This window comes from Homalodisca vitripennis, unplaced genomic scaffold, assembly GCF_021130785.1.
Source record: "Homalodisca vitripennis isolate AUS2020 unplaced genomic scaffold, UT_GWSS_2.1 ScUCBcl_1429;HRSCAF=5044, whole genome shotgun sequence".
Lineage (NCBI taxonomy): Eukaryota > Metazoa > Arthropoda > Insecta > Hemiptera > Cicadellidae > Homalodisca > Homalodisca vitripennis.
Window position 1 is genome coordinate 29,651 of NW_025777560.1, and position 9,883 is coordinate 39,533.

The window sequence follows — 9,883 nt, forward strand, 5'->3', positions numbered from 1 at the left end:
ACACAATCTCATAAACTGTGTGTTTAAAATAGTTTAATAATATGTCTTACGTTACCTTTGTACTATATTCTGCTTAATACATTTTTTCGATTGTCTATTAAGTGATTATTTGCTACCTTAATGTCTATTAGCTTATTATTTATACACTTGTATCAACTTGCCTCTCGCTAGTATCAACTTGCCCCCATGTGGGGAACATTGATACACTTTACAGCATTAAACAAATATTTTAATTTTGGGAGATATATATAGTTAATCAAAGCGTCAATACCATAGAAAAGTGTACAAATAATTGAAGTATAATATCAGTATTTTTCCAATTACAAAATAATTCAAACAAAAAATGTAAAAAATAAAATCTGAAGTTTGTCTCCACATGCCCCGCTCTCCCCTATGTGAGGAGCTAATTTGGTTTCTTGAATACAGATTATTTTGGGCCTTTTTGTATTTATAAGTAGTTTTAAATCCTCTAAATGACTTCTTAAACCATTAATATTCCATTGAATAAGCATGATTTTATTTTATTTTATTATTATAATTCATGCAATATTTTACTTCTTTACTACATAGTAATTTTTTTTTCTTTGTTTTGTAACAGGGCGGAAAGTTCCAAGCAACGTTTGGAACTCCGTCCGGAGTTCCAAAGAATCCTCAGTTTGTGTCATCATCATTGATGGACAGTTGAGATGACTTATATGATGACGTGTTAGGGTTCCTAACAGACACTTTTGACCTGTTATCGACTTTAGTTTGAATATTCTTCTTAAGCTTTTCTGACAATTTCTTTCTCTCTTCTAAACTTAAGGCAGGTTTCAAATTTTGCTGAACTTTATCTCTATACGTAACACATCCTGGTGAAGGTTTAACATAAGACTGTGCATTAGGTTTAGAGGAGGTCTGAACGTCTCGGGGAGATTTACTGGGCAAGACCACAGACTGTTCCCCAGCACCTGCGGCGAGTTGCTGAACCAGAGCAGCCACCTGCTCAGTCAATGCACGCACCATACCCTCCAAGACTGTACATGAGGAACACTGTGCGGTCTGAACAGGGACAGATACAGCTTCAGAGTAGGAAACTCCTTTTTTGGAGTTTGGGGCGACCCTCCTCCTGTACTCTTTACGCGCCTCTTTAAATTAAAGCTTTTCGATAGTCATAATTTTTAATATTTCTTTTTCTTCTTTAAAGATATTACACTCTCTTGAGTATGCCGGATGTTTCCCCTTGCAATTGATGCATCGCGTCTCATTTTTGCACCCCTCCTCTTGGTGTCCTTCATCACCACAGCGGGAACATGTCTCTGGGTTCGAACACACTTTACTTGTGCCCGAACCTCTGACAGCGGAAACACTACTGGGGGTTTTTAAAGTACGGCCGCACAGACAGAGACAAATAACCGGCTTTGATGGTTTCTGGCGGATGGGGTTTTGCAAAGGTTATAATAAAACCCGGGGTAGGAACCTTTAACCCCGTTTCGGTCCGAACAATCCTGACCACATCAGTCACCATCTCGCACTGCAGCTCAACCTTTATTTCCTCTTCACTGCAGTCCATAAGGTCTCGACAGAAAACGATTCCCTTGGAAGAGTACAGAGAGGCATGAGGCTGGACAGTAATCGCTACCTGGTCGATTTTAAGGAACTTCTTGGATTGGATGCAATTTGCAGCCTCCACCAGGATAGTTCCATTCCTCAGCTTCCTTAAAGATTTAGGTTGCCCTCCACAGGCTACTAAAGATTTGTGGATAAGGAACGGGCTCACCTTAGTCAGGGTTTTACCATCTTCCTTATGACTTAGCACAAGAAATAAGGGAGTAGGAATATTTATCTCATCGTCGGTTTGTTCTTTTTCCATTTTTCTTTGCTTGTTTTGATCGAGCTCACATTCTGAGTCAGACAACTGCCGTTTCTTCTCCAGATCACTTTGATCTCTTGTTACTACGCTTTGCCCTGGTTTGGGGGTGGTTTCGGTTACCATAAGTATTTTAACCAGCGCATCGTGTGTAAGGGTGCAGGACGAGATACATCGGGAACGGGCACGCCCTCGATAAAACTGGGTCCCGTGGGAGTCCAGGTTAATCTACCCCAGATCCCCGGGCCCGGTGTTGACTCGTTTAACCACACTGGGTATACTCGCACGGCCTGGGCTCGCACGTTGCAGCAGGAGCTCCGACACTCCTGCTCAATACACACTTCATGACTAAGGACATCGAAGTAGCTGGCTTCTGAACCAGTACATGACTTACGCCTCGTCAGAGTCAAGCTCACATCAGCTCTCACCGACACCAGATAGGGCACCTAGTGCCGGCTTAAGCACTCCCAGCGAGCCATGTACTGGAAACGGTCGAACAGAGCAGGGTACTAATAGACCCTGGATGGGGATTGGGTAGGAATTAAGGAAATGGTTAGGTGGGTGTAGGCAGTTTTAACTTCATACCCAGGACGAGACCTGCTATAGAAACGGATGTGGCCAACTGTACTGGCCACCATATCTGAGAGGACAATACTTAAAAGACCGTTCGGAGGGAAAAAGGGTTAATCATAGTTATGACTGTGGATCAACTTGTAAGCATACACTACTCTATAGTCGCATATGCCATTTAATAATAAGAGGTGTCGATTAAGTACATAATACATAACAGAATATTAATCCTTTACACTAATTATAGTTGTTGACCATGGATCTCTACTTGTTAGCATTGACCCATTGCGCATCACTGACGAGCTGCGCTCGTCACGCAGCGATCGGGCCTAACAGCACTATGACGAGCTCAGGTTGCAAAAGCGGTCTGCTTTTAAGTTTTCCTCCAAATAGTTCTATTAATATCTGATAGATTGGGCGATCGTCTTCACTTGTCAACTAAGAGTGTTTAACAACGGTCTTACGTCCTACAGATCGCAGTTGTATGTCGAAGATGAAAAATCATTCATATGAGTTTACTCTCTGCTTTTTAGCGATTCTGATTGGTTGTTTTCCTCAGCTGTTATTATAATACTTTGAGGTTAGTGACTCAGTTAACTCAGCATTCGACAACATACCATACATCGATGACTATAAAGACTGGGAGGAATACCTACCATACATCGATGACGATAAAGACTGCGAGGAACCCATATCACACATAGATGGCGAAAAAAGACTGCGAGGAACCTATGCCAAACGAAGACGGAGAAACGAATCAGTTAATTGGAAATGAGGACACCCAGGAGAACTGCCCCACCGAACCGATCTCAGACACTGCATCTTGTAGTGTACTTCTGGGAGATTATGATCAGGTATGCATTTTTAGTTTAAAATGTTATTTCAGAATTTTTATGTCGTGTTTTTACTCACCCTGTCATTCCGTTATGTATATTAGTATTTCCGCCTCAAACTTACAACTTGCCCCTGTTATTTGTACATCAATTTTCAATTTATGACTGAAATAAATCTCTGTTATACGTTACGAGTAATGGAACATCTAATTTTAGTAAAGAGTATATGCATGTCTGTCGAGGAATGCTCTGTTTGCAAACATGGAAGCCACCGATAAGCGTGATCGCAGCCAATATCTGGGCCTTGGGTTTGAGGCGATGGGAGACCTTGTGTGTGGCACTTGGGGCATTGGATTGACAGTTACACGAAGATGAGTGTAGCTGCTAATGAGAGGAGAAATACGTTTGTATTCTAAATAATTATTGATTTTTTGTTTTCAGCTAAGATTTACTTATCTTTTTATTTCGTTTTCATTTTAAAGATATTGAACTATGTTTAATGATGTAATGTAAATATGTTAGTTCATTTTCCATCGTTCAGTGGTACAAAAAATCAGTGGTACACCAACTTTCTAGTTATGTGTTAGGTTAGTTATTCACCTGAGGAAAAATATTAGATTGCAGATCTCGGGAAAGTGTGTTACTGTTGCAGTGTCTGAGATCGGTTCGGTAGGGCAGTTCTCCTTGGTGTCCTCATTTCCAATTAACTGGCTCGTTTCTCCGTCTTCGTTTGGCATGGGTTCCTCGCAGTCTTTGGCGTCATCTATGTGTGATATGGGTTTCCTCGCAGTCTTTGGCGTCATCTATGTGTGATATGGGTTCCTCGCAGTCTTTATCGTCATCGATGTATGGTAGGTATTCCTCCCAGTCTTTATAGCCATCGATGTATGGTATGTTGTCGAATGCTGAGTTAAATGCAGATGATGTCGAACTTGAGGATGAACTATATGAAGAGTTGCCCCGGCTATACACTTCCAAACTATCAGCGTCTTCTAAGAAACCACCTAGGCCCATGCAGCATGACTTGATACTATCTCAGTCCAATGAAATGCCACCAGAACCACAAAATGAGGTAGTCGAGATACCAGCTGAACCCCATGGCATTCCACCAGAACCACAGGAGGAGATGCCAACTGGACTACATAAAGTATATAGACCTAATACCGGGACTTCAGGATGAGATGCTAGTTGATGAACCTGAGGAACACGTTTTAGAAGGTAGGTTTGTGGTTTAGTTTACTTATCATCCTAATTTCATCTAGGCCTAATCCAATTTCATAACTTATAGTATTTTTTTTACATGAAAGTAAATCTTACATACCATTCCTAACTGGCCGTCAACTTGAGGTACAATACAATCAGTTAGACCAAATAAATGATCAGAAATATTTCTGTTTGTGCTTTTGTTGTGTGGTATTTCTAAAATATATTTGTTTTGTTTCAGAAATCCCACAACTGGAGTTACCTGAAAAAGAGGTAGGAAGAAATTAAGGAAAGAGGATGAATGGTTGAGAAACAAAAAGGAAGAAATTGAAAAATGAGGGTAAATCCTACCTGTCTAGCAGGAAAAAAGTAGTACCTGAAAAGGTTTTTGCTGCTGTGGAATAATTGTCGGATGAAATGTCTACATAAGTTTGATCATCCCGAAGACTTACAGAATTTTTTTAACACGTTCTGGAAGGTAGATGGATTATTCAAAGCAAAACGCCTTTTTGCGGGGCATGGTTGGTAAAAATGTGCCTTTAAGGGCTCGACCCACAGATAACGGTATTACTCCAAAATCCACTGTATTTCAGTACGTTATTCCAACTGGTAAAGAGGACATAAAAGTATGCAAGAAGTTTTTTCCTCTCCATATTAAAAATTAGCTGGGGTCGTCTGTACAAATGTCTCACCGCAGAGGAGGCCTTTGGTGTGCTTGATGGTAGAGGTAAAAGTAAACCTATCAACAAGATTGGTGATTCAGATATTGTAGATCATATAAGAGCTTTTCCAGCATACCAGAGGCATTATACTCGAAAGGACAATATTAATAAGAAGTACCTCAAATCTGACCTAAATGTTAGAAAAATGTACGATTTGTATGTGAAAAATTGTTCTGAAGAACACAAGAAACCTGTCAAGCTAAAATATACCGGGTTTTTTCTTCAAAGTTTAATCTTCATTTCAAACCTCCTGCTAAAGATACATGTAAGGATTGTGATGAATTATAAATACAGATCAATGCAGAAACTGATGAAGCAATAAGGCAGGATCTCTTAACTACTAAAGAAAATCACCTCATTTTAGCTGAAACTGCCAGAGAAGGGCTAAGTAATGACAAGGCAGCTGCATCGGATGACACCTATGTTTGCACATACGACTTACAAAAAGCTCTTCCATTTCCGAAGTTATTAACTTCAGTGGCGTACTATAAACGCAACATGTACATGTACAACTTTGGTGTGCATAGCTTCAATGACTCAACCGCCTACATGTATTTTTTTTTTGATGAGACAAGAGGTGGAAGAGGGGTAGAAGATATTTCAAGCGGTCTTACTAAGCATTTACGAGAAAATGCAAAGGAACACAAAAATATTGTTCTATTCTCAGACAGTTGTGGCGAACAGAACCGCAACATAAAATCTTCTTTAACTATGCTGAAACTTGTGCAGGATCCAGCAATTAAAGCTGAAAAAATAGACCTAAAGTACATGGTTCCTGGACATTCTTTCCTGCCCAATGATACAGATTTTGAGATGATTGAACGAGCCAGTCAAAAGCATCACCAAATATAAGAGCCACAAACCTGGATTGGCATAATCAAAACTTCCAAGCGTAAACAGCCTCACTTTAAAGTACATCCCATGAGTACAGATGAATTTTTAAGCACAAAAGCATTAAAAGAAGCCATAGCTAAAAGGAAAAAGGCTACTGATGGTGAAGCTGTCAACTGGTTGAAGATTCGATGGATACGGTTTCAGAGAAGTAAACCTTTTGAAATACAGTTCAAGCATTCCTTTGAAAAGGGTGCTGCTCCATTTAAAATCATAAATTTAAAACAAATAGAAGCAAATAAAAAAAGGAAGAACACTAAGCCCCAAAAAGGACTTAAGTTGAAATCACTTTTCGAAGTAAAACAAGAACCTCGCTATCCTAATCGTAGAGCGATTACTGTTGCAAAGAAAAATGACATGCTGTCTCTTCTACAGTTTATCCCAGGATGCCATCATGGTTACTTCAAAAACTTTCCTGTTAACGTTGCTACACGATCCAAACGACCTGCAGACATCAATGACGAAGATGATGATAATGATGAAGTTATCTATGAATGAATTTACTGAGTTCAATTTTAGACTTTAGTTTTAATGCAATAAAAATAAATGTTTTTTTTCCTACTCAAATGGTGGGTCTACTTAGTTTTTTTTATTAATAAAAAAGCCCATTAATTTTTTTGTATTTTACAAGTGTAAGACTTTTTACAATAATAAATATAACTTTTGGAACACTTAATTTTTTTATTTATAAAAAATTACATTCTAAACCCACACCAACTCTCAGAGCAACAAATAACCGACTCCAGGTATCAAAATATTTTCAGAGCAATAACAAACCAAGTCCTGCATATCAAGATTATAATATTTTTTTGCCAAATTTTTTAAATATATTTTTTTCGTATTTAGTAAAAAAACCTAAGTTAAGGTATGAACAATGTTTAATTTTTTTTAATAATTTCACCATCTATTTTTATAGTAAAGTAATGAATTTTTAACCTTTGAAGTCATTTTTTCTCAAAACTTACTTAGATGGACTTGGTCTGTTGTTGCCATGAACCCACCATTTGATGTCAAAATATCATATAATACACAAAATAATTTTAATCTATGACACTAATTATAGTTGTTGACTGTAAATCTTAACTTTTAGGCATAAACCACTATATACACACACGAAATGTAAACAATAAAGTACATAATACGTAACAGAATATTAATCCTTTGTTTAAATTAATCATAGATGTTAACTATGGATCTCAACTTTATGCTCACATATGACATCTAAACAATAAGTAATGTCAATTTATTACATGTTACACAACAGAATATTAATCCTTCGTTTAAATAATCATAGTTACTGACTATTGGTCTCAACTTGTAAGCATAAAACACTTTATGCTCACATATGACATCTAAACAATAAGTAATGTCAATTTATTACATGTTACACAACAGAATATTAATCCTTTGTTTAAATAATCACAGTTACTGACTATTGATCTCAACTTGTAAGCATAACACACTTTAAACTCACATATTATATCTAATCAATAAGTGATGTCAAAATTTCATATGATACTTAACATAATATTAATCCTGAGTTTAAATTAATCATAGTTATGACTGTGGATCAACTTGTAAGCATACACTACTGATAAGCATATGACATCTAAAGAACAAGTGAAGTCAATATATTACGGTACATGTTACAACATCTAAATAATAAATGATGTTGATAAATCATAAGGGTGAATATCACCTAATGTAGTAATTTAAGTCCTTGGCAATTTTTTTTTACAAATAAATATATTATTTTAGGTAAAAGTCTGTTATTTTATTTACCTAAACACCTTTCTTTAGCTCGTATTGAAACATCGTATTTTTTAATCAAAATAGTGTACCGTTTGACGATAACACATGGGGGTGGTGACTTCTGAGGTTGTAGTAATAAATACTCGAATTGCAAAGTTTACTTATAAGTTCAGTTTAATTATTAAAACTTACAAGCACCACTTTTAGATAGTAAAGGAAAAGTATGTAATGCCAAGTTGCTGCCATTTAGAATATAATAACTAAAAATGCATATCTTCCAGGTGGGCCTAAAATATCCAATGTTCTATGGAATTATGCCTACGATGTTCTATTTTATAAAACATAAGATTTTACTTCCCTTCGCAATGTGTAGACTCACAATCCGGGTGTCGGCGTCTTGGCACGAGACAATGGCGTTGTAGTCTAGGAAGGGTTATGTCTAGTCGGTGGTTACTAGACGATGAGTAGAAGTTAATAAACTGGTAGCCGTCTACTCAAATAATATGTGCACTGTGAGACACGTAAACTCGCCTAAAACAAATTTGCGACGGTATTAGCCATTTAATAATACAAATTACTATTTATAAAAACGTGTTCGCCATAAGGACGACGCCACAACTTTTATCTATCTCAATCAAGCAAATAAAAGATCTTCAAGGGTACGTTACTTTACTATTTACAACTTTACTTTACGTTACATTCATTTTTATATGTTTGGGCATCAAAGGGCTAATTTAATAATACGAAAAGATAAATTTTACTTACGGACAACGCGCGAGGTCTGCTCGGTCACATAGTTGGACTGCTACAAAGGGTTAGAAGAAAAAATTCATACGCGTGCCAATTAGGTAGTTACTCCACCCAATAATTTAGTTCCGGAACATTGGATGTAAAATAATATTATATTATACTGGCTGACTAGGTTGCGAAATTTACATTATATGAAACTTAATTAACTAATTTACGGTACAGAATATCCCCCCTGTTTTGAGTTCGCAACCTAGTTAGTCACTTTACTTTAAACATATCCTAAATAACAAACTTATTTCAACCTTTTATTCATTACATAGATTCAAATTCAACCATAACAATACGATAGCGCGGGGTTTCGAGAGTTTCCTATGAAAATCCGCTAGATCGCATACCGATGCAGTTCTATCGGCATCTGAATTCTTTATCTGCTCGCTTAGGGACCAAAAATAGAAAATCGATCTAGGCAAACTATTTTGATTCAGTGCACGTTGCAGCGTTTTAGAATTTGCGGGTCGTTGCGAGAATAAGGGCATTTACGGCGATTAAAAAGTGAACAAGTGTAGTGAAGTGTTTTGTTATATAGGCGCCACATTCATACTTCTTTTTTGCATTCATACCAGTGTTTTGTGTATAGTGTTTTGCCATTAAATACCCTGAGACTTGCGGACAAATTGCCAATATTGATCGAATACTTTGGAATGAAACGTCCCTCACGAGAAGCTGTCTCGTATTTCTTATTAATACTGCATTACTCTTAATATATTTTTTACATACAACATCCTATACATCTTACATCTACATGAACTTTAACACTTCAAATATATCTACAAAATTCACCATTTCGACATACGTACAAAAGAAAGACACAACTTTTCATATTTGTTTCTTTTATCACAAACAGTCAGGATCAACTCTGTCTTACAGTATTTCTTTATACAAAGTCTCCTTACAAATTCTGTTTTTATATTTTATTTCCATTAAAAAATTCGTTTAGAATTCATCAAACAATTAACTTCCTGGGTTTTATGTTATATTTTAAATTTGGCAGCAAGTGGTTTCTTATGCTAGGGTTGCTATAAAGTTTTTTTTATACAGAACATGTCTTAATTTAATTTTAAATCCACAATATGAACCTTTTTTACATTCAAAACATTTTCAGTGAGTTGTACAATAATAGTTATTTTTTTTTCTCTTTAGAATTGAATTTAAAATAACATGAATCTCCATCAAGATCTAAAATTAATTTGCTATTAGTTATAAATGGGTTTCCCAATACCATGTCCCATTTTAAATTATCCAATACAATAAGT